Here is a 23,750-nt window from a genome sequence, read left to right as displayed (position 1 = left end):
AAGTGAATGAGCAAAAGAGCATACAGCACCTGGTATTCCCAGGCGGTCTCCCATCCAAGTACTAACCAGGCCCGACCCTGCTTAGCTTCCGAGATCAGACGAGATCGGGCGTTGCCAGGCTGGTATGGCCGTACGAAATAAGTTGACAACCATAGGCTACTTATCCATATACAGATTTAGCAATTGACAATGCAAGGTAGTCTCTCTCTCTCTCTCTCTCTCTCGTGTCAAAATGAAAACAGCTTCCAGCCCCTTTCATGAAGGACTACTTGTGCATATTGCAAGATGTCAGTTTCTAAGTGAATGAGCAAAAGAGCATACAGCACCTGGTATTCCCAGGCGGTCTCCCATCCAAGTACTAACCAGGCCCGACCCTGCTTAGCTTCCGAGATCAGACGAGATCGGGCGTTGCCAGGCTGGTATGGCCGTACGAAATAAGTTGACAACCATAGGCTACTTATCCATATACAGATTTAGCAATTGACAATGCAAGGTGGTCTCTCTCTCTCTCTCTCGTGTCAAAATGAAAACAGCTTCCAGCCCCTTTCATGAAGGACTACTTGTGCATATTGCAAGATTTCAGTTTCTAAGTGAATGAGCAAAAGAGCATACAGCACCTGGTATTCCCAGGCGGTCTCCCATCCAAGTACTAACCAGGCCCGACCCTGCTCAGCTTCCGAGATCAGACGAGATCGGGCGTTGCCAGGCTGGTATGGCCGTACGAAATAAGTTGACAACCATAGGCTACTTATCCATATACAGATTTAGCAATTGACAATGCAAGGTAGTCTCTCTCTCTCTCTCTCTCTCTCTCTCTCTCTCTCGTGTCAAAATGAAAACAGCTTCCAGCCCCTTTCATGAAGGACTACTTGTGCATATTGCAAGATGTCAGTTTCTAAGTGAATGAGCAAAAGAGCATACAGCACCTGGTATTCCCAGGCGGTCTCCCATCCAAGTACTAACCAGGCCCGACCCTGCTTAGCTTACGAGATCAGACGTGATCGGGCGTTGCCAGGCTGGTATGGCCGTACGAAATAAGTTGACAACCATAGGCTACTTATCCATATACAGATTTAGCAATTGACAATGCAAGGTGGTCTCTCTCTCTCTCTCTCTCTCTCTCTCTCGTGTCAAAATGAAAACAGCTTCCAGCCCCTTTCATGAAGGACTACTTGTGCATATTGCAAGATGTCAGTTTCTAAGTGAATGAGCAAAAGAGCATACAGCACCTGGTATTCCCAGGCGGTCTCCCATCCAAGTACTAACCAGGCCCGACCCTGCTTAGCTTCCGAGATCAGACGTGATCGGGCGTTGCCAGGCTGGTATGGCCGTACGAAATAAGTTGACAACCATAGGCTACTTATCCATATACAGATTTAGCAATTGACAATGCAAGGTGGTCTCTCTCTCTCTCTCTCTCTCTCTCTCGTGTCAAAATGAAAACAGCTTCCAGCCCCTTTCATGAAGGACTACTTGTGCATATTGCAAGATGTCAGTTTCTAAGTGAATGAGCAAAAGAGCATACAGCACCTGGTATTCCCAGGCGGTCTCCCATCCAAGTACTAACCAGGCCCGACCCTGCTTAGCTTCCGAGATCAGACGAGATCGGGCGTTGCCAGGCTGGTATGGCCGTACGAAATAAGTTGACAACCATAGGCTACTTATCCATATACAGATTTAGCAATTGACAATGCAAGGTGGTCTCTCTCTCTCTCTCTCGTGTCAAAATGAAAACAGCTTCCAGCCCCTTTCATGAAGGACTACTTGTGCATATTGCAAGATGTCAGTTTCTAAGTGAATGAGCAAAAGAGCATACAGCACCTGGTATTCCCAGGCGGTCTCCCATCCAAGTACTAACCAGGCCCGACCCTGCTTAGCTTCCGAGATCAGACGAGATCGGGCGTTGCCAGGCTGGTATGGCCGTACGAAATAAGTTGACAACCATAGGCTACTTATCCATATACAGATTTAGCAATTGACAATGCAAGGTAGTCTCTCTCTCTCTCTCTCTCTCTCTCTCGTGTCAAAATGAAAACAGCTTCCAGCCCCTTTCATGAAGGACTACTTGTGCATATTGCAAGATGTCAGTTTCTAAGTGAATGAGCAAAAGAGCATACAGCACCTGGTATTCCCAGGCGGTCTCCCATCCAAGTACTAACCAGGCCCGACCCTGCTTAGCTTCCGAGATCAGACGAGATCGGGCGTTGCCAGGCTGGTATGGCCGTACGAAATAAGTTGACAACCATAGGCTACTTATCCATATACAGATTTAGCAATTGACAATGCAAGGTGGTCTCTCTCTCTCTCTCTCGTGTCAAAATGAAAACAGCTTCCAGCCCCTTTCATGAAGGACTACTTGTGCATATTGCAAGATTTCAGTTTCTAAGTGAATGAGCAAAAGAGCATACAGCACCTGGTATTCCCAGGCGGTCTCCCATCCAAGTACTAACCAGGCCCGACCCTGCTCAGCTTCCGAGATCAGACGAGATTGGGTGTTGCCAGGCTGGTATGGCCGTACGAAATAAGTTGACAACCATAGGCTACTTATCCATATACAGATTTAGCAATTGACAATGCAAGGTGGTCTCTCTCTCTCTCTCTCTCTCTCGTGTCAAAATGAAAACAGCTTCCAGCCCCTTTCATGAAGGACTACTTGTGCATATTGCAAGATGTCAGTTTCTAAGTGAATGAGCAAAAGAGCATACAGCACCTGGTATTCCCAGGCGGTCTCCCATCCAAGTACTAACCAGGCCCGACCCTGCTTAGCTTCCGAGATCAGACGTGATCGGGCGTTGCCAGGCTGGTATGGCCGTACGAAATAAGTTGACAACCATAGGCTACTTATCCATATACAGATTTAGCAATTGACAATGCAAGGTGGTCTCTCTCTCTCTCTCTCTCTCGTGTCAAAATGAAAACAGCTTCCAGCCCCTTTCATGAAGGACTACTTGTGCATATTGCAAGATTTCAGTTTCTAAGTGAATGAGCAAAAGAGCATACAGCACCTGGTATTCCCAGGCGGTCTCCCATCCAAGTACTAACCAGGCCCGACCCTGCTTAGCTTCCGAGATCAGACGAGATCGGGCGTTGCCAGGCTGGTATGGCCGTACGAAATAAGTTGACAACCATAGGCTACTTATCCATATACAGATTTAGCAATTGACAATGCAAGGTAGTCTCTCTCTCTCTCTCTCGTGTCAAAATGAAAACAGCTTCCAGCCCCTTTCATGAAGGACTACTTGTGCATATTGCAAGATTTCAGTTTCTAAGTGAATGAGCAAAAGAGCATACAGCACCTGGTATTCCCAGGCGGTCTCCCATCCAAGTACTAACCAGGCCCGACCCTGCTTAGCTTCCGAGATCAGACGAGATCGGGCGTTGCCAGGCTGGTATGGCCGTACGAAATAAGTTGACAACCATAGGCTACTTATCCATATACAGATTTAGCAATTGACAATGCAAGGTAGTCTCTCTCTCTCTCTCTCTCTCTCTCTCTCGTGTCAAAATGAAAACAGCTTCCAGCCCCTTTCATGAAGGACTACTTGTGCATATTGCAAGATGTCAGTTTCTAAGTGAATGAGCAAAAGAGCATACAGCACCTGGTATTCCCAGGCGGTCTCCCATCCAAGTACTAACCAGGCCCGACCCTGCTTAGCTTCCGAGATCAGACGTGATCGGGCGTTGCCAGGCTGGTATGGCCGTACGAAATAAGTTGACAACCATAGGCTACTTATCCATATACAGATTTAGCAATTGACAATGCAAGGTGGTCTCTCTCTCTCTCTCTCTCTCTCTCTCGTGTCAAAATGAAAACAGCTTCCAGCCCCTTTCATGAAGGACTACTTGTGCATATTGCAAGATGTCAGTTTCTAAGTGAATGAGCAAAAGAGCATACAGCACCTGGTATTCCCAGGCGGTCTCCCATCCAAGTACTAACCAGGCCCGACCCTGCTTAGCTTCCGAGATCAGACGAGATCGGGCGTTGCCAGGCTGGTATGGCCGTACGAAATAAGTTGACAACCATAGGCTACTTATCCATATACAGATTTAGCAATTGACAATGCAAGGTGGTCTCTCTCTCTCTCTCTCGTGTCAAAATGAAAACAGCTTCCAGCCCCTTTCATGAAGGACTACTTGTGCATATTGCAAGATGTCAGTTTCTAAGTGAATGAGCAAAAGAGCATACAGCACCTGGTATTCCCAGGCGGTCTCCCATCCAAGTACTAACCAGGCCCGACCCTGCTTAGCTTCCGAGATCAGACGAGATCGGGCGTTGCCAGGCTGGTATGGCCGTACGAAATAAGTTGACAACCATAGGCTACTTATCCATATACAGATTTAGCAATTGACAATGCAAGGTAGTCTCTCTCTCTCTCTCTCTCTCTCTCTCGTGTCAAAATGAAAACAGCTTCCAGCCCCTTTCATGAAGGACTACTTGTGCATATTGCAAGATGTCAGTTTCTAAGTGAATGAGCAAAAGAGCATACAGCACCTGGTATTCCCAGGCGGTCTCCCATCCAAGTACTAACCAGGCCCGACCCTGCTTAGCTTCCGAGATCAGACGAGATCGGGCGTTGCCAGGCTGGTATGGCCGTACGAAATAAGTTGACAACCATAGGCTACTTATCCATATACAGATTTAGCAATTGACAATGCAAGGTGGTCTCTCTCTCTCTCTCTCGTGTCAAAATGAAAACAGCTTCCAGCCCCTTTCATGAAGGACTACTTGTGCATATTGCAAGATTTCAGTTTCTAAGTGAATGAGCAAAAGAGCATACAGCACCTGGTATTCCCAGGCGGTCTCCCATCCAAGTACTAACCAGGCCCGACCCTGCTCAGCTTCCGAGATCAGACGAGATTGGGTGTTGCCAGGCTGGTATGGCCGTACGAAATAAGTTGACAACCATAGGCTACTTATCCATATACAGATTTAGCAATTGACAATGCAAGGTGGTCTCTCTCTCTCTCTCTCTCTCTCGTGTCAAAATGAAAACAGCTTCCAGCCCCTTTCATGAAGGACTACTTGTGCATATTGCAAGATGTCAGTTTCTAAGTGAATGAGCAAAAGAGCATACAGCACCTGGTATTCCCAGGCGGTCTCCCATCCAAGTACTAACCAGGCCCGACCCTGCTTAGCTTCCGAGATCAGACGTGATCGGGCGTTGCCAGGCTGGTATGGCCGTACGAAATAAGTTGACAACCATAGGCTACTTATCCATATACAGATTTAGCAATTGACAATGCAAGGTGGTCTCTCTCTCTCTCTCTCTCTCGTGTCAAAATGAAAACAGCTTCCAGCCCCTTTCATGAAGGACTACTTGTGCATATTGCAAGATTTCAGTTTCTAAGTGAATGAGCAAAAGAGCATACAGCACCTGGTATTCCCAGGCGGTCTCCCATCCAAGTACTAACCAGGCCCGACCCTGCTTAGCTTCCGAGATCAGACGAGATCGGGCGTTGCCAGGCTGGTATGGCCGTACGAAATAAGTTGACAACCATAGGCTACTTATCCATATACAGATTTAGCAATTGACAATGCAAGGTAGTCTCTCTCTCTCTCTCTCGTGTCAAAATGAAAACAGCTTCCAGCCCCTTTCATGAAGGACTACTTGTGCATATTGCAAGATTTCAGTTTCTAAGTGAATGAGCAAAAGAGCATACAGCACCTGGTATTCCCAGGCGGTCTCCCATCCAAGTACTAACCAGGCCCGACCCTGCTTAGCTTCCGAGATCAGACGAGATCGGGCGTTGCCAGGCTGGTATGGCCGTACGAAATAAGTTGACAACCATAGGCTACTTATCCATATACAGATTTAGCAATTGACAATGCAAGGTAGTCTCTCTCTCTCTCTCTCTCTCTCTCTCTCTCGTGTCAAAATGAAAACAGCTTCCAGCCCCTTTCATGAAGGACTACTTGTGCATATTGCAAGATGTCAGTTTCTAAGTGAATGAGCAAAAGAGCATACAGCACCTGGTATTCCCAGGCGGTCTCCCATCCAAGTACTAACCAGGCCCGACCCTGCTTAGCTTCCGAGATCAGACGTGATCTGGCGTTGCCAGGCTGGTATGGCCGTACGAAATAAGTTGACAACCATAGGCTACTTATCCATATACAGATTTAGCAATTGACAATGCAAGGTGGTCTCTCTCTCTCTCTCTCTCTCTCTCGTGTCAAAATGAAAACAGCTTCCAGCCCCTTTCATGAAGGACTACTTGTGCATATTGCAAGATGTCAGTTTCTAAGTGAATGAGCAAAAGAGCATACAGCACCTGGTATTCCCAGGCGGTCTCCCATCCAAGTACTAACCAGGCCCGACCCTGCTTAGCTTCCGAGATCAGACGTGATCGGGCGTTGCCAGGCTGGTATGGCCGTACGAAATAAGTTGACAACCATAGGCTACTTATCCATATACAGATTTAGCAATTGACAATGCAAGGTGGTCTCTCTCTCTCTCTCTCGTGTCAAAATGAAAACAGCTTCCAGCCCCTTTCATGAAGGACTACTTGTGCATATTGCAAGATTTCAGTTTCTAAGTGAATGAGCAAAAGAGCATACAGCACCTGGTATTTCCAGGCGGTCTCCCATCCAAGTACTAACCAGGCCCGACCCTGCTTAGCTTCCGAGATCAGACGAGATCGGGCGTTGCCAGGCTGGTATGGCCGTACGAAATAAGTTGACAACCATAGGCTACTTATCCATATACAGATTTAGCAATTGACAATGCAAGGTAGTCTCTCTCTCTCTCTCTCTCTCTCTCTCTCTCTCGTGTCAAAATGAAAACAGCTTCCAGCCCCTTTCATGAAGGACTACTTGTGCATATTGCAAGATGTCAGTTTCTAAGTGAATGAGCAAAAGAGCATACAGCACCTGGTATTCCCAGGCGGTCTCCCATCCAAGTACTAACCAGGCCCGACCCTGCTTAGCTTCCGTGATCAGACGTGATCGGGCGTTGCCAGGCTGGTATGGCCGTACGAAATAAGTTGACAACCATAGGCTACTTATCCATATACAGATTTAGCAATTGACAATGCAAGGTGGTCTCTCTCTCTCTCTCTCTCTCTCTCGTGTCAAAATGAAAACAGCTTCCAGCCCCTTTCATGAAGGACTACTTGTGCATATTGCAAGATGTCAGTTTCTAAGTGAATGAGCAAAAGAGCATACAGCACCTGGTATTCCCAGGCGGTCTCCCATCCAAGTACTAACCAGGCCCGACCCTGCTTAGCTTCCGAGATCAGACGTGATCGGGCGTTGCCAGGCTGGTATGGCCGTACGAAATAAGTTGACAACCATAGGCTACTTATCCATATACAGATTTAGCAATTGACAATGCAAGGTGGTCTCTCTCTCTCTCTCTCTCTCTCTCTCTCTCTCTCGTGTCAAAATGAAAACAGCTTCCAGCCCCTTTCATGAAGGACTACTTGTGCATATTGCAAGATGTCAGTTTCTAAGTGAATGAGCAAAAGAGCATACAGCACCTGGTATTCCCAGGCGGTCTCCCATCCAAGTACTAACCAGGCCCGACCCTGCTTAGCTTCCGAGATCAGACGAGATCGGGCGTTGCCAGGCTGGTATGGCCGTACGAAATAAGTTGACAACCATAGGCTACTTATCCATATACAGATTTAGCAATTGACAATGCAAGGTAGTCTCTCTCTCTCTCTCTCTCTTTCTCTCTCTCGTGTCAAAATGAAAACAGCTTCCAGCCCCTTTCATGAAGGACTACTTGTGCATATTGCAAGATGTCAGTTTCTAAGTGAATGAGCAAAAGAGCATACAGCACCTGGTATTCCCAGGCGGTCTCCCATCCAAGTACTAACCAGGCCCGACCCTGCTTAGCTTCCGAGATCAGACGTGATCGGGCGTTGCCAGGCTGGTATGGCCGTACGAAATAAGTTGACAACCATAGGCTACTTATCCATATACAGATTTAGCAATTGACAATGCAAGGTGGTCTCTCTCTCTCTCTCTCTCGTGTCAAAATGAAAACAGCTTCCAGCCCCTTTCATGAAGGACTACTTGTGCATATTGCAAGATGTCAGTTTCTAAGTGAATGAGCAAAAGAGCATACAGCACCTGGTATTCCCAGGCGGTCTCCCATCCAAGTACTAACCAGGCCCGACCCTGCTTAGCTTCCGAGATCAGACGTGATCGGGCGTTGCCAGGCTGGTATGGCCGTACGAAATAAGTTGACAACCATAGGCTACTTATCCATATACAGATTTAGCAATTGACAATGCAAGGTGGTCTCTCTCTCTCTCTCTCTCGTGTCAAAATGAAAACAGCTTCCAGCCCCTTTCATGAAGGACTACTTGTGCATATTGCAAGATGTCAGTTTCTAAGTGAATGAGCAAAAGAGCATACAGCACCTGGTATTCCCAGGCGGTCTCCCATCCAAGTACTAACCAGGCCCGACCCTGCTTAGCTTCCGAGATCAGACGTGATCGGGCGTTGCCAGGCTGGTATGGCCGTACGAAATAAGTTGACAACCATAGGCTACTTATCCATATACAGATTTAGCAATTGACAATGCAAGGTGGTCTCTCTCTCTCTCTCTCTCTCTCGTGTCAAAATGAAAACAGCTTCCAGCCCCTTTCATGAAGGACTACTTGTGCATATTGCAAGATGTCAGTTTCTAAGTGAATGAGCAAAAGAGCATACAGCACCTGGTATTCCCAGGCGGTCTCCCATCCAAGTACCAACCAGGCCCGACCCTGCTTAGCTTCCGAGATCAGACGAGATCGGGCGTTGCCAGGCTGGTATGGCCGTACGAAATAAGTTGACAACCATAGGCTACTTATCGATATACAGATTTAGCAATTGACAATGCAAGGTAGTCTCTCTCTCTCTCTCTCTCTCTCGTGTCAAAATGAAAACAGCTTCCAGCCCCTTTCATGAAGGACTACTTGTGCATATTGCAAGATGTCAGTTTCTAAGTGAATGAGCAAAAGAGCATACAGCACCTGGTATTCCCAGGCGGTCTCCCATCCAAGTACTAACCAGGCCCGACCCTGCTTAGCTTCCGAGATCAGACGAGATCGGGCGTTGCCAGGCTGGTATGGCCGTACGAAATAAGTTGACAACCATAGGCTACTTATCCATATACAGATTTAGCGATTGACAATGCAAGGTGGTCTCTCTCTCTCTCTCTCTCGTGTCAAAATGAAAACAGCTTCCAGCCCCTTTCATGAAGGACTACTTGTGCATATTGCAAGATTTAAGTTTCTAAGTGAATGAGCAAAAGAGCATACAGCACCTGGTATTCCCAGGCGGTCTCCCATCCAAGTACTAACCAGGCCCGACCCTGCTTAGCTTCCGAGATCAGACGAGATCGGGCGTTGCCAGGCTGGTATGGCCGTACGAAATAAGTTGACAACCATAGGCTACTTATCCATATACAGATTTAGCAATTGACAATGCAAGGTAGTCTCTCTCTCTCTCTCTCTCTCTCTCTCGTGTCAAAATGAAAACAGCTTCCAGCCCCTTTCATGAAGGACTACTTGTGCATATTGCAAGATGTCAGTTTCTAAGTGAATGAGCAAAAGAGCATACAGCACCTGGTATTCCCAGGCGGTCTCCCATCCAAGTACTAACCAGGCCCGACCCTGCTTAGCTTCCGAGATCAGACGTGATCGGGCGTTGCCAGGCTGGTATGGCCGTACGAAATAAGTTGACAACCATAGGCTACTTATCCATATACAGATTTAGCAATTGACAATGCAAGGTGGTCTCTCTCTCTCTCTCTCTCGTGTCAAAATGAAAACAGCTTCCAGCCCCTTTCATGAAGGACTACTTGTGCATATTGCAAGATGTCAGTTTCTAAGTGAATGAGCAAAAGAGCATACAGCACCTGGTATTCCCAGGCGGTCTCCCATCCAAGTACCAACCAGGCCCGACCCTGCTTAGCTTCCGAGATCAGACGAGATCGGGCGTTGCCAGGCTGGTATGGCCGTACGAAATAAGTTGACAACCATAGGCTACTTATCGATATACAGATTTAGCAATTGACAATGCAAGGTAGTCTCTCTCTCTCTCTCTCTCTCTCGTGTCAAAATGAAAACAGCTTCCAGCCCCTTTCATGAAGGACTACTTGTGCATATTGCAAGATGTCAGTTTCTAAGTGAATGAGCAAAAGAGCATACAGCACCTGGTATTCCCAGGCGGTCTCCCATCCAAGTACTAACCAGGCCCGACCCTGCTTAGCTTCCGAGATCAGACGAGATCGGGCGTTGCCAGGCTGGTATGGCCGTACGAAATAAGTTGACAACCATAGGCTACTTATCCATATACAGATTTAGCGATTGACAATGCAAGGTGGTCTCTCTCTCTCTCTCTCTCGTGTCAAAATGAAAACAGCTTCCAGCCCCTTTCATGAAGGACTACTTGTGCATATTGCAAGATGTCAGTTTCTAAGTGAATGAGCAAAAGAGCATACAGCACCTGGTATTCCGAGGCGGTCTCCCATCCAAGTACTAACCAGGCCCGACCCTGCTTAGCTTCCGAGATCAGACGAGATCGGGCGTTGCCAGGCTGGTATGGCCGTACGAAATAAGTTGACAACCATAGGCTACTTATCCATATACAGATTTAGCAATTGACAATGCAAGGTAGTCTCTCTCTCTCTCTCTCTCTCTCTCTCTCTCTCGTGTCAAAATGAAAACAGCTTCCAGCCCCTTTCATGAAGGACTACTTGTGCATATTGCAAGATGTCAGTTTCTAAGTGAATGAGCAAAAGAGCATACAGCACCTGGTATTCCCAGGCGGTCTCCCATCCAAGTACTAACCAGGCCCGACCCTGCTTAGCTTCCGAGATCAGACGTGATCGGGCGTTGCCAGGCTGGTATGGCCGTACGAAATAAGTTGACAACCATAGGCTACTTATCCATATACAGATTTAGCAATTGACAATGCAAGGTGGTCTCTCTCTCTCTCTCTCTCGTGTCAAAATGAAAACAGCTTCCAGCCCCTTTCATGAAGGACTACTTGTGCATATTGCAAGATGTCAGTTTCTAAGTGAATGAGCAAAAGAGCATACAGCACCTGGTATTCCCAGGCGGTCTCCCATCCAAGTACTAACCAGGCCCGACCCTGCTTAGCTTCCGAGATCAGACGTGATCGGGCGTTGCCAGGCTGGTATGGCCGTACGAAATAAGTTGACAACCATAGGCTACTTATCCATATACAGATTTAGCAATTGACAATGCAAGGTGGTCTCTCTCTCTCTCTCTCTCTCTCGTGTCAAAATGAAAACAGCTTCCAGCCCCTTTCATGAAGGACTACTTGTGCATATTGCAAGATGTCAGTTTCTAAGTGAATGAGCAAAAGAGCATACAGCACCTGGTATTCCCAGGCGGTCTCCCATCCAAGTACCAACCAGGCCCGACCCTGCTTAGCTTCCGAGATCAGACGAGATCGGGCGTTGCCAGGCTGGTATGGCCGTACGAAATAAGTTGACAACCATAGGCTACTTATCGATATACAGATTTAGCAATTGACAATGCAAGGTAGTCTCTCTCTCTCTCTCTCTCGTGTCAAAATGAAAACAGCTTCCAGCCCCTTTCATGAAGGACTACTTGTGCATATTGCAAGATGTCAGTTTCTAAGTGAATGAGCAAAAGAGCATACAGCACCTGGTATTCCCAGGCGGTCTCCCATCCAAGTACTAACCAGGCCCGACCCTGCTTAGCTTCCGAGATCAGACGAGATCGGGCGTTGCCAGGCTGGTATGGCCGTACGAAATAAGTTGACAACCATAGGCTACTTATCCATATACAGATTTAGCGATTGACAATGCAAGGTGGTCTCTCTCTCTCTCTCTCTCGTGTCAAAATGAAAACAGCTTCCAGCCCCTTTCATGAAGGACTACTTGTGCATATTGCAAGATTTCAGTTTCTAAGTGAATGAGCAAAAGAGCATACAGCACCTGGTATTCCCAGGCGGTCTCCCATCCAAGTACTAACCAGGCCCGACCCTGCTTAGCTTCCGAGATCAGACGAGATCGGGCGTTGCCAGGCTGGTATGGCCGTACGAAATAAGTTGACAACCATAGGCTACTTATCCATATACAGATTTAGCAATTGACAATGCAAGGTAGTCTCTCTCTCTCTCTCTCTCTCTCTCTCGTGTCAAAATGAAAACAGCTTCCAGCCCCTTTCATGAAGGACTACTTGTGCATATTGCAAGATGTCAGTTTCTAAGTGAATGAGCAAAAGAGCATACAGCACCTGGTATTCCCAGGCGGTCTCCCATCCAAGTACTAACCAGGCCCGACCCTGCTTAGCTTCCGAGATCAGACGAGATCGGGCGTTGCCAGGCTGGTATGGCCGTACAAAATAAGTTGACAACCATAGGCTACTTATCCATATAAGTATTTAGCAATTGACAATGCAAGGTAGTCTCTCTCTCTCTCTCTCTCTCTCGTGTCAAAATGAAAACAGCTTCCAGCCCCTTTCATGAAGGACTACTTGTGCATATTGCAAGATGTCAGTTTCTAAGTGAATGAGCAAAAGAGCATACAGCACCTAGTATTCCCAGGCGGTCTCCCATCCAAGTACTAACCAGGCCCGACCCTGCTTAGCTTCCGAGATCAGACGAGATCGGGCGTGGCCAGGCTGGTATGGCCGTACGAAATAAGTTGACAACCATAGGCTACTTATCCATATACAGATTTAGCAATTGACAATGCAAGGTAGTCTCTCTCTCTCTCTCTCTCTCTCTCTCTCTCTCGTGTCAAAATGAAAACAGCTTCCAGCCCCTTTCATGAAGGACTACTTGTGCATATTGCAAGATTTCAGTTTCTAAGTGAATGAGCAAAAGAGCATACAGCACCTGGTATTCCCAGGCGGTCTCCCATCCAAGTACTAACCAGGCCCGACCCTGCTTAGCTTCCGAGATCAGGCGTTGCCAGGCTGGTATGGCCGTACGAAATAAGTTGACAACCATAGGCTACTTATCCATATACAGATTTAGCAATTGACAATGCAAGGTAGTCTCTCTCTCTCTCTCTCTCTCTCTCTCTCTCGTGTCAAAATGAAAACAGCTTCCAGCCCCTTTCATGAAGGACTACTTGTGCATATTGCAAGATGTCAGTTTCTAAGTGAATGAGCAAAAGAGCATACAGCACCTGGTATTCCCAGGCGGTCTCCCATCCAAGTACTAACCAGGCCCGACCCTGCTTAGCTTCCGAGATCAGACGAGATCGGGCGTTGCCAGGCTGGTATGGCCGTACAAAATAAGTTGACAACCATAGGCTACTTATCCATATACAGATTTAGCAATTGACAATGCAAGGTAGTCTCTCTCTCTCTCTCTCTCTCTCTCTCTCTCTCGTGTCAAAATGAAAACAGCTTCCAGCCCCTTTCATGAAGGACTACTTGTGCATATTGCAAGATGTCAGTTTCTAAGTGAATGAGCAAAAGAGCATACAGCACCTAGTATTCCCAGGCGGTCTCCCATCCAAGTACTAACCAGGCCCGACCCTGCTTAGCTTCCGAGATCAGACGAGATCGGGCGTGGCCAGGCTGGTATGGCCGTACGAAATAAGTTGACAACCATAGGCTACTTATCCATATACAGATTTAGCAATTGACAATGCAAGGTAGTCTCTCTCTCTCTCTCTCTCTCTCTCTCTCTCGTGTCAAAATGAAAACAGCTTCCAGCCCCTTTCATGAAGGACTACTTGTGCATATTGCAAGATTTCAGTTTCTAAGTGAATGAGCAAAAGAGCATACAGCACCTGGTATTCCCAGGCGGTCTCCCATCCAAGTACTAACCAGGCCCGACCCTGCTTAGCTTCCGAGATCAGACGAGATCGGGCGTTGCCAGGCTGGTATGGCCGTACGAAATAAGTTGACAACCATAGGCTACTTATCCATATACAGATTTAGCAATTGACAATGCAAGGTAGTCTCTCTCTCTCTCTCTCTCTCTCGTGTCAAAATGAAAACAGCTTCCAGCCCCTTTCATGAAGGACTACTTGTGCATATTGCAAGATGTCAGTTTCTAAGTGAATGAGCAAAAGAGCATACAGCACCTGGTATTCCCAGGCGGTCTCCCATCCAAGTACTAACCAGGCCCGACCCTGCTTAGCTTCCGAGATCAGACGAGATCGGGCGTTGCCAGGCTGGTATGGCCGTACGAAATAAGTTGACAACCATAGGCTACTTATCCATATACAGATTTAGCAATTAACAATGCAAGGTGGTCTCTCTCTCTCTCTCTCGTGTCAAAATGAAAACAGCTTCCAGCCCCTTTCATGAAGGACTACTTGTGCATATTGCAAGATGTCAGTTTCTAAGTGAATGAGCAAAAGAGCATACAGCACCTGGTATTCCCAGGCGGTCTCCCATCCAAGTACTAACCAGGCCCGACCCTGCTTAGCTTCCGAGATCAGACGAGATCGGGCGTTGCCAGGCTGGTATGGCCGTACGAAATAAGTTGACAACCATAGGCTACTTATCCATATACAGATTTAGCAATTGACAATGCAAGGTAGTCTCTCTCTCTCTCTCTCTCTCTCTCTCGTGTCAAAATGAAAACAGCTTCCAGCCCCTTTCATGAAGGACTACTTGTGCATATTGCAAGATGTCAGTTTCTAAGTGAATGAGCAAAAGAGCATACAGCACCTGGTATTCCCAGGCGGTCTCCCATCCAAGTACTAACCAGGCCCGACCCTGCTTAGCTTACGAGATCAGACGTGATCGGGCGTTGCCAGGCTGGTATGGCCGTACGAAATAAGTTGACAACCATAGGCTACTTATCCATATACAGATTTAGCAATTGACAATGCAAGGTGGTCTCTCTCTCTCTCTCTCTCTCTCTCTCTCTCTCTCTCTCGTGTCAAAATGAAAACAGCTTCCAGCCCCTTTCATGAAGGACTACTTGTGCATATTGCAAGATGTCAGTTTCTAAGTGAATGAGCAAAAGAGCATACAGCACCTGGTATTCCCAGGCGGTCTCCCATCCAAGTACTAACCAGGCCCGACCCTGCTTAGCTTCCGAGATCAGACGTGATCGGGCGTTGCCAGGCTGGTATGGCCGTACGAAATAAGTTGACAACCATAGGCTACTTATCCATATACAGATTTAGCAATTGACAATGCAAGGTGGTCTCTCTCTCTCTCTCTCTCTCTCTCGTGTCAAAATGAAAACAGCTTCCAGCCCCTTTCATGAAGGACTACTTGTGCATATTGCAAGATTTCAGTTTCTAAGTGAATGAGCAAAAGAGCATACAGCACCTGGTATTCCCAGGCGGTCTCCCATCCAAGTACTAACCAGGCCCGACCCTGCTTAGCTTCCGAGATCAGACGAGATCGGGCGTTGCCAGGCTGGTATGGCCGTACGAAATAAGTTGACAACCATAGGCTACTTATCCATATACAGATTTAGCAATTGACAATGCAAGGTAGTCTCTCTCTCTCTCTCTCGTGTCAAAATGAAAACAGCTTCCAGCCCCTTTCATGAAGGACTACTTGTGCATATTGCAAGATTTCAGTTTCTAAGTGAATGAGCAAAAGAGCATACAGCACCTGGTATTCCCAGGCGGTCTCCCATCCAAGTACTAACCAGGCCCGACCCTGCTTAGCTTCCGAGATCAGACGAGATCGGGCGTTGCCAGGCTGGTATGGCCGTACGAAATAAGTTGACAACCATAGGCTACTTATCCATATACAGATTTAGCAATTGACAATGCAAGGTAGTCTCTCTCTCTCTCTCTCTCTCTCTCTCTCTCTCTCTCTCTCGTGTCAAAATGAAAACAGCTTCCAGCCCCTTTCATGAAGGACTACTTGTGCATATTGCAAGATGTCAGTTTCTAAGTGAATGAGCAAAAGAGCATACAGCACCTGGTATTCCCAGGCGGTCTCCCATCCAAGTACTAACCAGGCCCGACCCTGCTTAGCTTCCGAGATCAGACGTGATCTGGCGTTGCCAGGCTGGTATGGCCGTACGAAATAAGTTGACAACCATAGGCTACTTATCCATATACAGATTTAGCAATTGACAATGCAAGGTGGTCTCTCTCTCTCTCTCTCTCTCTCTCGTGTCAAAATGAAAACAGCTTCCAGCCCCTTTCATGAAGGACTACTTGTGCATATTGCAAGATGTCAGTTTCTAAGTGAATGAGCAAAAGAGCATACAGCACCTGGTATTCCCAGGCGGTCTCCCATCCAAGTACTAACCAGGCCCGACCCTGCTTAGCTTCCGAGATCAGACGTGATCGGGCGTTGCCAGGCTGGTATGGCCGTACGAAATAAGTTGACAACCATAGGCTACTTATCCATATACAGATTTAGCAATTGACAATGCAAGGTGGTCTCTCTCTCTCTCTCTCGTGTCAAAATGAAAACAGCTTCCAGACCCTTTCATGAAGGACTACTTGTGCATATTGCAAGATTTCAGTTTCTAAGTGAATGAGCAAAAGAGCATACAGCACCTGGTATTCCCAGGCGGTCTCCCATCCAAGTACTAACCAGGCCCGACCCTGCTTAGCTTCCGAGATCAGACGAGATCGGGCGTTGCCAGGCTGGTATGGCCGTACGAAATAAGTTGACAACCATAGGCTACTTATCCATATACAGATTTAGCAATTGACAATGCAAGGTAGTCTCTCTCTCTCTCTCTCTCTCTCTCTCTCGTGTCAAAATGAAAACAGCTTCCAGCCCCTTTCATGAAGGACTACTTGTGCATATTGCAAGATGTCAGTTTCTAAGTGAATGAGCAAAAGAGCATACAGCACCTGGTATTCCCAGGCGGTCTCCCATCCAAGTACTAACCAGGCCCGACCCTGCTTAGCTTCCGAGATCAGACGTGATCGGGCGTTGCCAGGCTGGTATGGCCGTACGAAATAAGTTGACAACCATAGGCTACTTATCCATATACAGATTTAGCAATTGACAATGCAAGGTGGTCTCTCTCTCTCTCTCTCTCTCTCTCGTGTCAAAATGAAAACAGCTTCCAGCCCCTTTCATGAAGGACTACTTGTGCATATTGCAAGATGTCAGTTTCTAAGTGAATGAGCAAAAGAGCATACAGCACCTGGTATTCCCAGGCGGTCTCCCATCCAAGTACTAACCAGGCCCGACCCTGCTTAGCTTCCGAGATCAGACGTGATCGGGCGTTGCCAGGCTGGTATGGCCGTACGAAATAAGTTGACAACCATAGGCTACTTATCCATATACAGATTTAGCAATTGACAATGCAAGGTGGTCTCTCTCTCTCTCTCTCTCTCTCTCTCGTGTCAAAATGAAAACAGCTTCCAGCCCCTTTCATGAAGGACTACTTGTGCATATTGCAAGATGTCAGTTTCTAAGTGAATGAGCAAAAGAGCATACAGCACCTGGTATTCCCAGGCGGTCTCCCATCCAAGTACTAACCAGGCCCGACCCTGCTTAGCTTCCGAGATCAGACGTGATCGGGCGTTGCCAGGCTGGTATGGCCGTACGAAATAAGTTGACAACCATAGGCTACTTATCCATATACAGATTTAGCAATTGACAATGCAAGGTGGTCTCTCTCTCTCTCTCTCTCTCTCTCTCTCTCTCTCGTGTCAAAATGAAAACAGCTTCCAGCCCCTTTCATGAAGGACTACTTGTGCATATTGCAAGATGTCAGTTTCTAAGTGAATGAGCAAAAGAGCATACAGCACCTGGTATTCCCAGGCGGTCTCCCATCCAAGTACTAACCAGGCCCGACCCTGCTTAGCTTCCGAGATCAGACGAGATCGGGCGTTGCCAGGCTGGTATGGCCGTACGAAATAAGTTGACAACCATAGGCTACTTATCCATATACAGATTTAGCAATTGACAATGCAAGGTAGTCTCTCTCTCTCTCTCTCTCTCTCTCTCTCTCGTGTCAAAATGAAAACAGCTTCCAGCCCCTTTCATGAAGGACTACTTGTGCATATTGCAAGATGTCAGTTTCTAAGTGAATGAGCAAAAGAGCATACAGCACCTGGTATTCCCAGGCGGTCTCCCATCCAAGTACTAACCAGGCCCGACCCTGCTTAGCTTCCGAGATCAGACGTGATCGGGCGTTGCCAGGCTGGTATGGCCGTACGAAATAAGTTGACAACCATAGGCTACTTATCCATATACAGATTTAGCAATTGACAATGCAAGGTGGTCTCTCTCTCTCTCTCTCTCGTGTCAAAATGAAAACAGCTTCCAGCCCCTTTCATGAAGGACTACTTGTGCATATTGCAAGATGTCAGTTTCTAAGTGAATGAGCAAAAGAGCATACAGCACCTGGTATTCCCAGGCGGTCTCCCATCCAAGTACTAACCAGGCCCGACCCTGCTTAGCTTCCGAGATCAGACGTGATCGGGCGTTGCCAGGCTGGTATGGCCGTACGAAATAAGTTGACAACCATAGGCTACTTATCCATATACAGATTTAGCAATTGACAATGCAAGGTGGTCTCTCTCTCTCTCTCGTGTCAAAATGAAAACAGCTTCCAGCCCCTTTCATGAAGGACTACTTGTGCATATTGCAAGATGTCAGTTTCTAAGTGAATGAGCAAAAGAGCATACAGCACCTGGTATTCCCAGGCGGTCTCCCATCCAAGTACTAACCAGGCCCGACCCTGCTTAGCTTCCGAGATCAGACGTGATCGGGCGTTGCCAGGCTGGTATGGCCGTACGAAATAAGTTGACAACCATAGGCTACTTATCCATATACAGATTTAGCAATTGACAATGCAAGGTGGTCTCTCTCTCTCTCTCTCTCTCTCGTGTCAAAATGAAAACAGCTTCCAGCCCCTTTCATGAAGGACTACTTGTGCATATTGCAAGATGTCAGTTTCTAAGTGAATGAGCAAAAGAGCATACAGCACCTGGTATTCCCAGGCGGTCTCCCATCCAAGTACCAACCAGGCCCGACCCTGCTTAGCTTCCGAGATCAGACGAGATCGGGCGTTGCCAGGCTGGTATGGCCGTACGAAATAAGTTGACAACCATAGGCTACTTATCGATATACAGATTTAGCAATTGACAATGCAAGGTAGTCTCTCTCTCTCTCTCTCTCTCTCGTGTCAAAATGAAAACAGCTTCCAGCCCCTTTCATGAAGGACTACTTGTGCATATTGCAAGATGTCAGTTTCTAAGTGAATGAGCAAAAGAGCATACAGCACCTGGTATTCCCAGGCGGTCTCCCATCCAAGTACTAACCAGGCCCGACCCTGCTTAGCTTCCGAGATCAGACGAGATCGGGCGTTGCCAGGCTGGTATGGCCGTACGAAATAAGTTGACAACCATAGGCTACTTATCCATATACAGATTTAGCGATTGACAATGCAAGGTGGTCTCTCTCTCTCTCTCTCTCGTGTCAAAATGAAAACAGCTTCCAGCCCCTTTCATGAAGGACTACTTGTGCATATTGCAAGATTTAAGTTTCTAAGTGAATGAGCAAAAGAGCATACAGCACCTGGTATTCCCAGGCGGTCTCCCATCCAAGTACTAACCAGGCCCGACCCTGCTTAGCTTCCGAGATCAGACGAGATCGGGCGTTGCCAGGCTGGTATGGCCGTACGAAATAAGTTGACAACCATAGGCTACTTATCCATATACAGATTTAGCAATTGACAATGCAAGGTAGTCTCTCTCTCTCTCTCTCTCTCTCTCTCTCTCTCTCTCTCGTGTCAAAATGAAAACAGCTTCCAGCCCCTTTCATGAAGGACTACTTGTGCATATTGCAAGATGTCAGTTTCTAAGTGAATGAGCAAAAGAGCATACAGCACCTGGTATTCCCAGGCGGTCTCCCATCCAAGTACTAACCAGGCCCGACCCTGCTTAGCTTCCGAGATCAGACGTGATCGGGCGTTGCCAGGCTGGTATGGCCGTACGAAATAAGTTGACAACCATAGGCTACTTATCCATATACAGATTTAGCAATTGACAATGCAAGGTGGTCTCTCTCTCTCTCTCTCGTGTCAAAATGAAAACAGCTTCCAGCCCCTTTCATGAAGGACTACTTGTGCATATTGCAAGATGTCAGTTTCTAAGTGAATGAGCAAAAGAGCATACAGCACCTGGTATTCCCAGGCGGTCTCCCATCCAAGTACCAACCAGGCCCGACCCTGCTTAGCTTCCGAGATCAGACGAGATCGGGCGTTGCCAGGCTGGTATGGCCGTACGAAATAAGTTGACAACCATAGGCTACTTATCGATATACAGATTTAGCAATTGACAATGCAAGGTAGTCTCTCTCTCTCTCTCTCTCTCTCGTGTCAAAATGAAAACAGCTTCCAGCCCCTTTCATGAAGGACTACTTGTGCATATTGCAAGATGTCAGTTTCTAAGTGAATGAGCAAAAGAGCATACAGCACCTGGTATTCCCAGGCGGTCTCCCATCCAAGTACTAACCAGGCCCGACCCTGCTTAGCTTCCGAGATCAGACGAGATCGGGCGTTGCCAGGCTGGTATGGCCGTACGAAATAAGTTGACAACCATAGGCTACTTATCCATATACAGATTTAGCGATTGACAATGCAAGGTGGTCTCTCTCTCTCTCTCTCTCTCGTGTCAAAATGAAAACAGCTTCCAGCCCCTTTCATGAAGGACTACTTGTGCATATTGCAAGATGTCAGTTTCTAAGTGAATGAGCAAAAGAGCATACAGCACCTGGTATTCCGAGGCGGTCTCCCATCCAAGTACTAACCAGGCCCGACCCTGCTTAGCTTCCGAGATCAGACGAGATCGGGCGTTGCCAGGCTGGTATGGCCGTACGAAATAAGTTGACAACCATAGGCTACTTATCCATATACAGATTTAGCAATTGACAATGCAAGGTAGTCTCTCTCTCTCTCTCTCTCTCTCGTGTCAAAATGAAAACAGCTTCCAGCCCCTTTCATGAAGGACTACTTGTGCATATTGCAAGATGTCAGTTTCTAAGTGAATGAGCAAAAGAGCATACAGCACCTGGTATTCCCAGGCGGTCTCCCATCCAAGTACTAACCAGGCCCGACCCTGCTTAGCTTCCGAGATCAGACGAGATCGGGCGTTGCCAGGCTGGTATGGCCGTACGAAATAAGTTGACAACCATAGGCTACTTATCCATATACAGATTTAGCGATTGACAATGCAAGGTGGTCTCTCTCTCTCTCTCTCTCGTGTCAAAATGAAAACAGCTTCCAGCCCCTTTCATGAAGGACTACTTGTGCATATTGCAAGATGTCAGTTTCTAAGTGAATGAGCAAAAGAGCATACAGCACCTGGTATTCCGAGGCGGTCTCCCATCCAAGTACTAACCAGGCCCGACCCTGCTTAGCTTCCGAGATCAGACGAGATCGGGCGTTGCCAGGCTGGTATGGCCGTACGAAATAAGTTGACAACCATAGGCTACTTATCCATATACAGATTTAGCAATTGACAATGCAAGGTAGTCTCTCTCTCTCTCTCTCTCTCTCTCTCTCTCTCTCGTGTCAAAATGAAAACAGCTTCCAGCCCCTTTCATGAAGGACTACTTGTGCATATTGCAAGATGTCAGTTTCTAAGTGAATGAGCAAAAGAGCATACAGCACCTGGTATTCCCAGGCGGTCTCCCATCCAAGTACTAACCAGGCCCGACCCTGCTTAGCTTCCGAGATCAGACGTGATCGGGCGTTGCCAGGCTGGTATGGCCGTACGAAATAAGTTGACAACCATAGGCTACTTATCCATATACAGATTTAGCAATTGACAATGCAAGGTGGTCTCTCTCTCTCTCTCTCTCGTGTCAAAATGAAAACAGCTTCCAGCCCCTTTCATGAAGGACTACTTGTGCATATTGCAAGATGTCAGTTTCTAAGTGAATGAGCAAAAGAGCATACAGCACCTGGTATTCCCAGGCGGTCTCCCATCCAAGTACTAACCAGGCCCGACCCTGCTTAGCTTCCGAGATCAGACGTGATCGGGCGTTGCCAGGCTGGTATGGCCGTACGAAATAAGTTGACAACCATAGGCTACTTATCCATATACAGATTTAGCAATTGACAATGCAAGGTGGTCTCTCTCTCTCTCTCTCTCTCTCTCTCGTGTCAAAATGAAAACAGCTTCCAGCCCCTTTCATGAAGGACTACTTGTGCATATTGCAAGATGTCAGTTTCTAAGTGAATGAGCAAAAGAGCATACAGCACCTGGTATTCCCAGGCGGTCTCCCATCCAAGTACCAACCAGGCCCGACCCTGCTTAGCTTCCGAGATCAGACGAGATCGGGCGTTGCCAGGCTGGTATGGCCGTACGAAATAAGTTGACAACCATAGGCTACTTATCGATATACAGATTTAGCAATTGACAATGCAAGGTAGTCTCTCTCTCTCTCTCTCTCTCTCGTGTCAAAATGAAAACAGCTTCCAGCCCCTTTCATGAAGGACTACTTGTGCATATTGCAAAATGTCAGTTTCTAAGTGAATGAGCAAAAGAGCATACAGCACCTGGTATTCCCAGGCGGTCTCCCATCCAAGTACTAACCAGGCCCGACCCTGCTTAGCTTCCGAGATCAGACGAGATCGGGCGTTGCCAGGCTGGTATGGCCGTACGAAATAAGTTGACAACCATAGGCTACTTATCCATATACAGATTTAGCGATTGACAATGCAAGGTGGTCTCTCTCTCTCTCTCTCTCGTGTCAAAATGAAAACAGCTTCCAGCCCCTTTCATGAAGGACTACTTGTGCATATTGCAAGATTTCAGTTTCTAAGTGAATGAGCAAAAGAGCATACAGCACCTGGTATTCCCAGGCGGTCTCCCATCCAAGTACTAACCAGGCCCGACCCTGCTTAACTTCCGAGATCAGACGAGATCGGGCGTTGCCAGGCTGGTATGGCCGTACGAAATAAGTTGACAACCATAGGCTACTTATCCATATACAGATTTAGCAATTGACAATGCAAGGTAGTCTCTCTCTCTCTCTCTCTCTCTCTCTCGTGTCAAAATGAAAACAGCTTCCAGCCCCTTTCATGAAGGACTACTTGTGCATATTGCAAGATGTCAGTTTCTAAGTGAATGAGCAAAAGAGCATACAGCACCTGGTATTCCCAGGCGGTCTCCCATCCAAGTACTAACCAGGCCCGACCCTGCTTAGCTTCCGAGATCAGACGAGATCGGGCGTTGCCAGGCTGGTATGGCCGTACAAAATAAGTTGACAACCATAGGCTACTTATCCATATAAGTATTTAGCAATTGACAATGCAAGGTAGTCTCTCTCTCTCTCTCTCTCTCTCTCTCGTGTCAAAATGAAAACAGCTTCCAGCCCCTTTCATGAAGGACTACTTGTGCATATTGCAAGATGTCAGTTTCTAAGTGAATGAGCAAAAGAGCATACAGCACCTAGTATTCCCAGGCGGTCTCCCATCCAAGTACTAACCAGGCCCGACCCTGCTTAGCTTCCGAGATCAGACGAGATCGGGCGTGGCCAGGCTGGTATGGCCGTACGAAATAAGTTGACAACCATAGGCTACTTATCCATATACAGATTTAGCAATTGACAATGCAAGGTAGTCTCTCTCTCTCTCTCTCTCTCTCTCTCTCTCGTGTCAAAATGAAAACAGCTTCCAGCCCCTTTCATGAAGGACTACTTGTGCATATTGCAAGATTTCAGTTTCTAAGTGAATGAGCAAAAGAGCATACAGCACCTGGTATTCCCAGGCGGTCTCCCATCCAAGTACTAACCAGGCCCGACCCTGCTTAGCTTCCGAGATCAGGCGTTGCCAGGCTGGTATGGCCGTACGAAATAAGTTGACAACCATAGGCTACTTATCCATATACAGATTTAGCAATTGA

The 23,750-nt window shown here is 47.2% G+C and overlaps 71 non-coding genes and 9 pseudogenes across 71 annotated transcripts; all 80 read right to left on the bottom strand.

Moving 5' to 3' along the window:
• Positions 1-17: 17 nt before the first annotated feature.
• Positions 18-136, bottom strand: LOC146285228 (5S ribosomal RNA). Its single transcript, XR_014759958.1, has one exon. It is a non-coding gene; the product is annotated as a 5S ribosomal RNA (ribosomal RNA).
• Positions 137-314: 178 nt separating this feature from the next.
• On the bottom strand, positions 315-433 carry LOC146285227 (5S ribosomal RNA). Its single transcript, XR_014759957.1, has one exon. It is a non-coding gene; the product is annotated as a 5S ribosomal RNA (ribosomal RNA).
• Positions 434-605: 172 nt separating this feature from the next.
• On the bottom strand, positions 606-724 carry LOC146285226 (5S ribosomal RNA). The gene has a single exon (XR_014762040.1). It is a non-coding gene; the product is annotated as a 5S ribosomal RNA (ribosomal RNA).
• A 190-nt stretch (positions 725-914) lies between these two features.
• LOC146285225 (5S ribosomal RNA) lies at positions 915-1,033 on the bottom strand (annotated as a pseudogene).
• Positions 1,034-1,217: 184 nt separating this feature from the next.
• On the bottom strand, positions 1,218-1,336 carry LOC146285224 (5S ribosomal RNA). Its single transcript, XR_014760695.1, has one exon. It is a non-coding gene; the product is annotated as a 5S ribosomal RNA (ribosomal RNA).
• Positions 1,337-1,518: 182 nt separating this feature from the next.
• Positions 1,519-1,637, bottom strand: LOC146285223 (5S ribosomal RNA). The gene has a single exon (XR_014759955.1). It is a non-coding gene; the product is annotated as a 5S ribosomal RNA (ribosomal RNA).
• Positions 1,638-1,809: 172 nt separating this feature from the next.
• LOC146285222 (5S ribosomal RNA) lies at positions 1,810-1,928 on the bottom strand. Its single transcript, XR_014759954.1, has one exon. It is a non-coding gene; the product is annotated as a 5S ribosomal RNA (ribosomal RNA).
• A 182-nt stretch (positions 1,929-2,110) lies between these two features.
• On the bottom strand, positions 2,111-2,229 carry LOC146285221 (5S ribosomal RNA). The gene has a single exon (XR_014759953.1). It is a non-coding gene; the product is annotated as a 5S ribosomal RNA (ribosomal RNA).
• Positions 2,230-2,401: 172 nt separating this feature from the next.
• On the bottom strand, positions 2,402-2,520 carry LOC146285220 (5S ribosomal RNA; annotated as a pseudogene).
• A 178-nt stretch (positions 2,521-2,698) lies between these two features.
• LOC146285219 (5S ribosomal RNA) lies at positions 2,699-2,817 on the bottom strand. Its single transcript, XR_014760694.1, has one exon. It is a non-coding gene; the product is annotated as a 5S ribosomal RNA (ribosomal RNA).
• Positions 2,818-2,993: 176 nt separating this feature from the next.
• On the bottom strand, positions 2,994-3,112 carry LOC146285218 (5S ribosomal RNA). Its single transcript, XR_014759952.1, has one exon. It is a non-coding gene; the product is annotated as a 5S ribosomal RNA (ribosomal RNA).
• Positions 3,113-3,284: 172 nt separating this feature from the next.
• On the bottom strand, positions 3,285-3,403 carry LOC146285217 (5S ribosomal RNA). The gene has a single exon (XR_014759951.1). It is a non-coding gene; the product is annotated as a 5S ribosomal RNA (ribosomal RNA).
• A 184-nt stretch (positions 3,404-3,587) lies between these two features.
• On the bottom strand, positions 3,588-3,706 carry LOC146285216 (5S ribosomal RNA). The gene has a single exon (XR_014760693.1). It is a non-coding gene; the product is annotated as a 5S ribosomal RNA (ribosomal RNA).
• A 182-nt stretch (positions 3,707-3,888) lies between these two features.
• Positions 3,889-4,007, bottom strand: LOC146285215 (5S ribosomal RNA). The gene has a single exon (XR_014759949.1). It is a non-coding gene; the product is annotated as a 5S ribosomal RNA (ribosomal RNA).
• A 172-nt stretch (positions 4,008-4,179) lies between these two features.
• Positions 4,180-4,298, bottom strand: LOC146285214 (5S ribosomal RNA). The gene has a single exon (XR_014759948.1). It is a non-coding gene; the product is annotated as a 5S ribosomal RNA (ribosomal RNA).
• Positions 4,299-4,480: 182 nt separating this feature from the next.
• On the bottom strand, positions 4,481-4,599 carry LOC146285213 (5S ribosomal RNA). The gene has a single exon (XR_014759947.1). It is a non-coding gene; the product is annotated as a 5S ribosomal RNA (ribosomal RNA).
• Positions 4,600-4,771: 172 nt separating this feature from the next.
• Positions 4,772-4,890, bottom strand: LOC146285212 (5S ribosomal RNA; annotated as a pseudogene).
• A 178-nt stretch (positions 4,891-5,068) lies between these two features.
• On the bottom strand, positions 5,069-5,187 carry LOC146285211 (5S ribosomal RNA). Its single transcript, XR_014760692.1, has one exon. It is a non-coding gene; the product is annotated as a 5S ribosomal RNA (ribosomal RNA).
• Positions 5,188-5,363: 176 nt separating this feature from the next.
• Positions 5,364-5,482, bottom strand: LOC146285210 (5S ribosomal RNA). Its single transcript, XR_014759946.1, has one exon. It is a non-coding gene; the product is annotated as a 5S ribosomal RNA (ribosomal RNA).
• Positions 5,483-5,654: 172 nt separating this feature from the next.
• On the bottom strand, positions 5,655-5,773 carry LOC146285209 (5S ribosomal RNA). Its single transcript, XR_014759945.1, has one exon. It is a non-coding gene; the product is annotated as a 5S ribosomal RNA (ribosomal RNA).
• A 186-nt stretch (positions 5,774-5,959) lies between these two features.
• On the bottom strand, positions 5,960-6,078 carry LOC146285208 (5S ribosomal RNA; annotated as a pseudogene).
• Positions 6,079-6,258: 180 nt separating this feature from the next.
• Positions 6,259-6,377, bottom strand: LOC146285207 (5S ribosomal RNA). Its single transcript, XR_014760691.1, has one exon. It is a non-coding gene; the product is annotated as a 5S ribosomal RNA (ribosomal RNA).
• A 172-nt stretch (positions 6,378-6,549) lies between these two features.
• On the bottom strand, positions 6,550-6,668 carry LOC146285206 (5S ribosomal RNA). Its single transcript, XR_014761735.1, has one exon. It is a non-coding gene; the product is annotated as a 5S ribosomal RNA (ribosomal RNA).
• Positions 6,669-6,856: 188 nt separating this feature from the next.
• Positions 6,857-6,975, bottom strand: LOC146285205 (5S ribosomal RNA; annotated as a pseudogene).
• Positions 6,976-7,155: 180 nt separating this feature from the next.
• Positions 7,156-7,274, bottom strand: LOC146285204 (5S ribosomal RNA). Its single transcript, XR_014760690.1, has one exon. It is a non-coding gene; the product is annotated as a 5S ribosomal RNA (ribosomal RNA).
• Positions 7,275-7,464: 190 nt separating this feature from the next.
• On the bottom strand, positions 7,465-7,583 carry LOC146285203 (5S ribosomal RNA). Its single transcript, XR_014759943.1, has one exon. It is a non-coding gene; the product is annotated as a 5S ribosomal RNA (ribosomal RNA).
• Positions 7,584-7,769: 186 nt separating this feature from the next.
• On the bottom strand, positions 7,770-7,888 carry LOC146285202 (5S ribosomal RNA). Its single transcript, XR_014760689.1, has one exon. It is a non-coding gene; the product is annotated as a 5S ribosomal RNA (ribosomal RNA).
• Positions 7,889-8,062: 174 nt separating this feature from the next.
• Positions 8,063-8,181, bottom strand: LOC146285201 (5S ribosomal RNA). The gene has a single exon (XR_014760687.1). It is a non-coding gene; the product is annotated as a 5S ribosomal RNA (ribosomal RNA).
• Positions 8,182-8,355: 174 nt separating this feature from the next.
• On the bottom strand, positions 8,356-8,474 carry LOC146285200 (5S ribosomal RNA). Its single transcript, XR_014760686.1, has one exon. It is a non-coding gene; the product is annotated as a 5S ribosomal RNA (ribosomal RNA).
• A 178-nt stretch (positions 8,475-8,652) lies between these two features.
• Positions 8,653-8,771, bottom strand: LOC146285199 (5S ribosomal RNA). Its single transcript, XR_014761326.1, has one exon. It is a non-coding gene; the product is annotated as a 5S ribosomal RNA (ribosomal RNA).
• Positions 8,772-8,949: 178 nt separating this feature from the next.
• LOC146285198 (5S ribosomal RNA) lies at positions 8,950-9,068 on the bottom strand. The gene has a single exon (XR_014759942.1). It is a non-coding gene; the product is annotated as a 5S ribosomal RNA (ribosomal RNA).
• A 174-nt stretch (positions 9,069-9,242) lies between these two features.
• Positions 9,243-9,361, bottom strand: LOC146285197 (5S ribosomal RNA). Its single transcript, XR_014759941.1, has one exon. It is a non-coding gene; the product is annotated as a 5S ribosomal RNA (ribosomal RNA).
• Positions 9,362-9,543: 182 nt separating this feature from the next.
• Positions 9,544-9,662, bottom strand: LOC146285196 (5S ribosomal RNA). Its single transcript, XR_014760685.1, has one exon. It is a non-coding gene; the product is annotated as a 5S ribosomal RNA (ribosomal RNA).
• Positions 9,663-9,836: 174 nt separating this feature from the next.
• Positions 9,837-9,955, bottom strand: LOC146285195 (5S ribosomal RNA). Its single transcript, XR_014761325.1, has one exon. It is a non-coding gene; the product is annotated as a 5S ribosomal RNA (ribosomal RNA).
• A 178-nt stretch (positions 9,956-10,133) lies between these two features.
• Positions 10,134-10,252, bottom strand: LOC146285194 (5S ribosomal RNA). Its single transcript, XR_014759940.1, has one exon. It is a non-coding gene; the product is annotated as a 5S ribosomal RNA (ribosomal RNA).
• Positions 10,253-10,426: 174 nt separating this feature from the next.
• Positions 10,427-10,545, bottom strand: LOC146285193 (5S ribosomal RNA). The gene has a single exon (XR_014761725.1). It is a non-coding gene; the product is annotated as a 5S ribosomal RNA (ribosomal RNA).
• Positions 10,546-10,733: 188 nt separating this feature from the next.
• LOC146285192 (5S ribosomal RNA) lies at positions 10,734-10,852 on the bottom strand. Its single transcript, XR_014760684.1, has one exon. It is a non-coding gene; the product is annotated as a 5S ribosomal RNA (ribosomal RNA).
• Positions 10,853-11,026: 174 nt separating this feature from the next.
• LOC146285191 (5S ribosomal RNA) lies at positions 11,027-11,145 on the bottom strand. Its single transcript, XR_014760683.1, has one exon. It is a non-coding gene; the product is annotated as a 5S ribosomal RNA (ribosomal RNA).
• Positions 11,146-11,323: 178 nt separating this feature from the next.
• LOC146285190 (5S ribosomal RNA) lies at positions 11,324-11,442 on the bottom strand. Its single transcript, XR_014761324.1, has one exon. It is a non-coding gene; the product is annotated as a 5S ribosomal RNA (ribosomal RNA).
• A 174-nt stretch (positions 11,443-11,616) lies between these two features.
• LOC146285189 (5S ribosomal RNA) lies at positions 11,617-11,735 on the bottom strand. The gene has a single exon (XR_014759939.1). It is a non-coding gene; the product is annotated as a 5S ribosomal RNA (ribosomal RNA).
• Positions 11,736-11,909: 174 nt separating this feature from the next.
• Positions 11,910-12,028, bottom strand: LOC146285188 (5S ribosomal RNA). The gene has a single exon (XR_014759938.1). It is a non-coding gene; the product is annotated as a 5S ribosomal RNA (ribosomal RNA).
• A 182-nt stretch (positions 12,029-12,210) lies between these two features.
• On the bottom strand, positions 12,211-12,329 carry LOC146285187 (5S ribosomal RNA). The gene has a single exon (XR_014760987.1). It is a non-coding gene; the product is annotated as a 5S ribosomal RNA (ribosomal RNA).
• A 178-nt stretch (positions 12,330-12,507) lies between these two features.
• On the bottom strand, positions 12,508-12,626 carry LOC146285186 (5S ribosomal RNA). The gene has a single exon (XR_014761717.1). It is a non-coding gene; the product is annotated as a 5S ribosomal RNA (ribosomal RNA).
• Positions 12,627-12,814: 188 nt separating this feature from the next.
• Positions 12,815-12,923, bottom strand: LOC146285185 (5S ribosomal RNA; annotated as a pseudogene).
• A 186-nt stretch (positions 12,924-13,109) lies between these two features.
• LOC146285184 (5S ribosomal RNA) lies at positions 13,110-13,228 on the bottom strand. Its single transcript, XR_014760986.1, has one exon. It is a non-coding gene; the product is annotated as a 5S ribosomal RNA (ribosomal RNA).
• Positions 13,229-13,416: 188 nt separating this feature from the next.
• On the bottom strand, positions 13,417-13,535 carry LOC146285183 (5S ribosomal RNA). The gene has a single exon (XR_014761716.1). It is a non-coding gene; the product is annotated as a 5S ribosomal RNA (ribosomal RNA).
• A 186-nt stretch (positions 13,536-13,721) lies between these two features.
• Positions 13,722-13,840, bottom strand: LOC146285182 (5S ribosomal RNA). Its single transcript, XR_014759937.1, has one exon. It is a non-coding gene; the product is annotated as a 5S ribosomal RNA (ribosomal RNA).
• A 178-nt stretch (positions 13,841-14,018) lies between these two features.
• Positions 14,019-14,137, bottom strand: LOC146285181 (5S ribosomal RNA). Its single transcript, XR_014759936.1, has one exon. It is a non-coding gene; the product is annotated as a 5S ribosomal RNA (ribosomal RNA).
• Positions 14,138-14,309: 172 nt separating this feature from the next.
• On the bottom strand, positions 14,310-14,428 carry LOC146285180 (5S ribosomal RNA). Its single transcript, XR_014759935.1, has one exon. It is a non-coding gene; the product is annotated as a 5S ribosomal RNA (ribosomal RNA).
• Positions 14,429-14,610: 182 nt separating this feature from the next.
• LOC146285179 (5S ribosomal RNA) lies at positions 14,611-14,729 on the bottom strand (annotated as a pseudogene).
• Positions 14,730-14,923: 194 nt separating this feature from the next.
• Positions 14,924-15,042, bottom strand: LOC146285178 (5S ribosomal RNA). Its single transcript, XR_014760682.1, has one exon. It is a non-coding gene; the product is annotated as a 5S ribosomal RNA (ribosomal RNA).
• A 180-nt stretch (positions 15,043-15,222) lies between these two features.
• LOC146285177 (5S ribosomal RNA) lies at positions 15,223-15,341 on the bottom strand. Its single transcript, XR_014759934.1, has one exon. It is a non-coding gene; the product is annotated as a 5S ribosomal RNA (ribosomal RNA).
• A 172-nt stretch (positions 15,342-15,513) lies between these two features.
• Positions 15,514-15,632, bottom strand: LOC146285176 (5S ribosomal RNA). Its single transcript, XR_014759932.1, has one exon. It is a non-coding gene; the product is annotated as a 5S ribosomal RNA (ribosomal RNA).
• Positions 15,633-15,828: 196 nt separating this feature from the next.
• LOC146285175 (5S ribosomal RNA) lies at positions 15,829-15,947 on the bottom strand (annotated as a pseudogene).
• Positions 15,948-16,127: 180 nt separating this feature from the next.
• LOC146285174 (5S ribosomal RNA) lies at positions 16,128-16,246 on the bottom strand. Its single transcript, XR_014760681.1, has one exon. It is a non-coding gene; the product is annotated as a 5S ribosomal RNA (ribosomal RNA).
• Positions 16,247-16,418: 172 nt separating this feature from the next.
• On the bottom strand, positions 16,419-16,537 carry LOC146285173 (5S ribosomal RNA). The gene has a single exon (XR_014759931.1). It is a non-coding gene; the product is annotated as a 5S ribosomal RNA (ribosomal RNA).
• Positions 16,538-16,721: 184 nt separating this feature from the next.
• LOC146285172 (5S ribosomal RNA) lies at positions 16,722-16,840 on the bottom strand. Its single transcript, XR_014760680.1, has one exon. It is a non-coding gene; the product is annotated as a 5S ribosomal RNA (ribosomal RNA).
• Positions 16,841-17,020: 180 nt separating this feature from the next.
• On the bottom strand, positions 17,021-17,139 carry LOC146285171 (5S ribosomal RNA). Its single transcript, XR_014760679.1, has one exon. It is a non-coding gene; the product is annotated as a 5S ribosomal RNA (ribosomal RNA).
• A 182-nt stretch (positions 17,140-17,321) lies between these two features.
• LOC146285170 (5S ribosomal RNA) lies at positions 17,322-17,440 on the bottom strand. Its single transcript, XR_014760678.1, has one exon. It is a non-coding gene; the product is annotated as a 5S ribosomal RNA (ribosomal RNA).
• Positions 17,441-17,630: 190 nt separating this feature from the next.
• LOC146285169 (5S ribosomal RNA) lies at positions 17,631-17,749 on the bottom strand. Its single transcript, XR_014759930.1, has one exon. It is a non-coding gene; the product is annotated as a 5S ribosomal RNA (ribosomal RNA).
• Positions 17,750-17,935: 186 nt separating this feature from the next.
• LOC146285168 (5S ribosomal RNA) lies at positions 17,936-18,054 on the bottom strand. Its single transcript, XR_014760676.1, has one exon. It is a non-coding gene; the product is annotated as a 5S ribosomal RNA (ribosomal RNA).
• Positions 18,055-18,228: 174 nt separating this feature from the next.
• LOC146285167 (5S ribosomal RNA) lies at positions 18,229-18,347 on the bottom strand. The gene has a single exon (XR_014760675.1). It is a non-coding gene; the product is annotated as a 5S ribosomal RNA (ribosomal RNA).
• Positions 18,348-18,517: 170 nt separating this feature from the next.
• Positions 18,518-18,636, bottom strand: LOC146285166 (5S ribosomal RNA). Its single transcript, XR_014760674.1, has one exon. It is a non-coding gene; the product is annotated as a 5S ribosomal RNA (ribosomal RNA).
• Positions 18,637-18,814: 178 nt separating this feature from the next.
• LOC146285165 (5S ribosomal RNA) lies at positions 18,815-18,933 on the bottom strand. Its single transcript, XR_014761323.1, has one exon. It is a non-coding gene; the product is annotated as a 5S ribosomal RNA (ribosomal RNA).
• Positions 18,934-19,111: 178 nt separating this feature from the next.
• On the bottom strand, positions 19,112-19,230 carry LOC146285164 (5S ribosomal RNA). Its single transcript, XR_014759929.1, has one exon. It is a non-coding gene; the product is annotated as a 5S ribosomal RNA (ribosomal RNA).
• Positions 19,231-19,404: 174 nt separating this feature from the next.
• On the bottom strand, positions 19,405-19,523 carry LOC146285163 (5S ribosomal RNA). The gene has a single exon (XR_014759928.1). It is a non-coding gene; the product is annotated as a 5S ribosomal RNA (ribosomal RNA).
• A 194-nt stretch (positions 19,524-19,717) lies between these two features.
• Positions 19,718-19,836, bottom strand: LOC146285162 (5S ribosomal RNA). Its single transcript, XR_014760673.1, has one exon. It is a non-coding gene; the product is annotated as a 5S ribosomal RNA (ribosomal RNA).
• A 172-nt stretch (positions 19,837-20,008) lies between these two features.
• Positions 20,009-20,127, bottom strand: LOC146285161 (5S ribosomal RNA). Its single transcript, XR_014761321.1, has one exon. It is a non-coding gene; the product is annotated as a 5S ribosomal RNA (ribosomal RNA).
• A 178-nt stretch (positions 20,128-20,305) lies between these two features.
• LOC146285160 (5S ribosomal RNA) lies at positions 20,306-20,424 on the bottom strand. Its single transcript, XR_014759927.1, has one exon. It is a non-coding gene; the product is annotated as a 5S ribosomal RNA (ribosomal RNA).
• Positions 20,425-20,600: 176 nt separating this feature from the next.
• LOC146285159 (5S ribosomal RNA) lies at positions 20,601-20,719 on the bottom strand. The gene has a single exon (XR_014761724.1). It is a non-coding gene; the product is annotated as a 5S ribosomal RNA (ribosomal RNA).
• A 178-nt stretch (positions 20,720-20,897) lies between these two features.
• LOC146285158 (5S ribosomal RNA) lies at positions 20,898-21,016 on the bottom strand. The gene has a single exon (XR_014759926.1). It is a non-coding gene; the product is annotated as a 5S ribosomal RNA (ribosomal RNA).
• Positions 21,017-21,190: 174 nt separating this feature from the next.
• Positions 21,191-21,309, bottom strand: LOC146285157 (5S ribosomal RNA). The gene has a single exon (XR_014761723.1). It is a non-coding gene; the product is annotated as a 5S ribosomal RNA (ribosomal RNA).
• Positions 21,310-21,499: 190 nt separating this feature from the next.
• Positions 21,500-21,618, bottom strand: LOC146285156 (5S ribosomal RNA). Its single transcript, XR_014760672.1, has one exon. It is a non-coding gene; the product is annotated as a 5S ribosomal RNA (ribosomal RNA).
• Positions 21,619-21,792: 174 nt separating this feature from the next.
• LOC146285155 (5S ribosomal RNA) lies at positions 21,793-21,911 on the bottom strand. The gene has a single exon (XR_014760671.1). It is a non-coding gene; the product is annotated as a 5S ribosomal RNA (ribosomal RNA).
• A 182-nt stretch (positions 21,912-22,093) lies between these two features.
• LOC146285154 (5S ribosomal RNA) lies at positions 22,094-22,212 on the bottom strand. The gene has a single exon (XR_014761320.1). It is a non-coding gene; the product is annotated as a 5S ribosomal RNA (ribosomal RNA).
• A 178-nt stretch (positions 22,213-22,390) lies between these two features.
• Positions 22,391-22,509, bottom strand: LOC146285153 (5S ribosomal RNA). Its single transcript, XR_014759925.1, has one exon. It is a non-coding gene; the product is annotated as a 5S ribosomal RNA (ribosomal RNA).
• Positions 22,510-22,683: 174 nt separating this feature from the next.
• On the bottom strand, positions 22,684-22,802 carry LOC146285152 (5S ribosomal RNA). Its single transcript, XR_014759010.1, has one exon. It is a non-coding gene; the product is annotated as a 5S ribosomal RNA (ribosomal RNA).
• Positions 22,803-22,984: 182 nt separating this feature from the next.
• On the bottom strand, positions 22,985-23,103 carry LOC146285151 (5S ribosomal RNA). Its single transcript, XR_014760985.1, has one exon. It is a non-coding gene; the product is annotated as a 5S ribosomal RNA (ribosomal RNA).
• Positions 23,104-23,285: 182 nt separating this feature from the next.
• On the bottom strand, positions 23,286-23,404 carry LOC146285150 (5S ribosomal RNA). The gene has a single exon (XR_014761715.1). It is a non-coding gene; the product is annotated as a 5S ribosomal RNA (ribosomal RNA).
• A 186-nt stretch (positions 23,405-23,590) lies between these two features.
• LOC146285149 (5S ribosomal RNA) lies at positions 23,591-23,699 on the bottom strand (annotated as a pseudogene).
• Positions 23,700-23,750: the final 51 nt, after the last annotated feature.

The sequence above is a fragment of the Hypomesus nipponensis genome, chromosome 6 (assembly GCF_054491055.1).
Source record: "Hypomesus nipponensis isolate SF chromosome 6, ASM5449105v1, whole genome shotgun sequence".
NCBI lineage: Eukaryota > Metazoa > Chordata > Actinopteri > Osmeriformes > Osmeridae > Hypomesus > Hypomesus nipponensis.
The sequence above is the reverse complement of the archived record's forward strand: the minus strand, read 5'-3'. Positions and strand labels throughout refer to the sequence as shown.